Genomic DNA, 1677 nt, shown 5'->3' with positions numbered 1-1677 from the left:
TCTCTAACTCGCCTGACAAGTTTACCCGGACTCCTACAGCTATGCATATGATTGTTTACAGTCTCTCAGTCTCTAGAGGCACGGGAAGCTTAAGATATTCAAATAGCTTAGAGCCTCTCAGAGAGTTAGAAACTGTCAGAATAAAACTAGTAAAAGATTTCATTGATGAGCCAATGCTTGCTGCCAAGTTTCCACATCCCCTGTATTGTATCCTTGAATGTGTATTAATTAATATAGTTGGTATGTATAAAAAATAAGTAGTGGCCTTCGTGTTAGCAACTTTAGAACCTTAAGGTAATAAATTCTTTTCTTTGTTGTAAACCCACTGCACCTCTGCTCTATAGGAATGCAACTTTATCTAACATCTTTGGAGGATGGCACCAAACCTTAAAATAATTACTCTCAGAGAAAATAAGTCTTACGGTTGACAAACCTTTGTCAAGAGTCATAAATGTTAATAGGCCTTCTGGCCAGAAGATGATGTAAATCACCTAAACCATTTGTATAAAATAAATTTGCAGGAAAGAAACCCTGGTTTTGATAAGGATCAAAGACTGCTGACTTTGCATGGTTTCACGTCCCCTATTATCCTCTATGTACAACTTATGGTATAAAAGCCTCTGTTGAAAATAAAGTTACGGGCCTTGCTCACCAAAGCTTGGTCTCCCCATGTCATTCTTTTCACATTCCGGCTGAGTCTCCATCTGGAGCATGGAGGTCCTCTGCGACCATTTATTTGCCTGGGCTTCTAAGACCCACTCGAGAAGGTGTCTAAGGTGGAGCACCTTCCGCTATTCGAGAGGGCGCCTGTGGCCTCTGTGGTCAGAGCTAACCTGATGTCACAGGTTATATTGATTTTCCGCATAAACCAAGCTACTCAGCCTCTTTTCTCCGCTGAATTTTCCTACTGAGCTATCCTCATTCTATTACTCTTTATATCTCTAATTAATATTTAAATAAAGCTATAAGCTATTGTATCCAGTGAACTCGCCGAAGCCGTCTCCCCTTCGAATACCCTGGATCAGCCAGGGCTGGACCTTGGCAGTGACTAAAGTATGAAAGAGCAGATAAAACCAAGGAGGGTCTTGGAATGCGGGAATGGAAAAACCATTATCATCCTTCCCTCCCCTATGTTGTAACTATTAAGGGGTTTCAGGTCGTCCTGAGCATTTAACCTGCCTCACACGGAGAAGGTATTTGCCTTACTCTTCCTCCACCCAGTATACATGCCTCATCCAATCAGCAAATGACCCACAAGACCCCTATCCCACTCCTTGCACCCTGGGTATTCAGTTCAGTTCAGTGCTCAGTCGTCTCCAACTCTTTGTGCCTGCAAGGACTGCTGCATGCCAGGCCTTCCTGTTCATCACCAACTCCTGGAATTTACTCAAACTCATGTTCATTGAGTCGGTGATGCCATCCAACCATCTCATCCTTTACCGTCCCCTTCTCCTCCCGCCTTCAATCTTTCCCAGCATCAAGGTCTTTTCAAATGAGTCAGTTATTTGCAGCAGGTGGCCAAAATATTGGAGTTTTAGCTTCAGCATCAGTCCTTCCAATGAACAGTCAGGATGGATTTCCTTTAGGATGGACTGGTTGAATCTCCTTGCAGTCCAAGGGACTCTCAAGAGTCTTCTTCAACACCACAGTTCAAAAGCATCAGTTCTTTGGCACTCA

Source organism: Bison bison, unplaced genomic scaffold (assembly GCF_000754665.1).
Source record: "Bison bison bison isolate TAMUID 2011002044 unplaced genomic scaffold, Bison_UMD1.0 scf7180017864072, whole genome shotgun sequence".
In the NCBI taxonomy this organism is placed as follows: Eukaryota; Metazoa; Chordata; class Mammalia; order Artiodactyla; family Bovidae; genus Bison; species Bison bison.
This window is presented reverse-complemented; position numbering follows the sequence as displayed.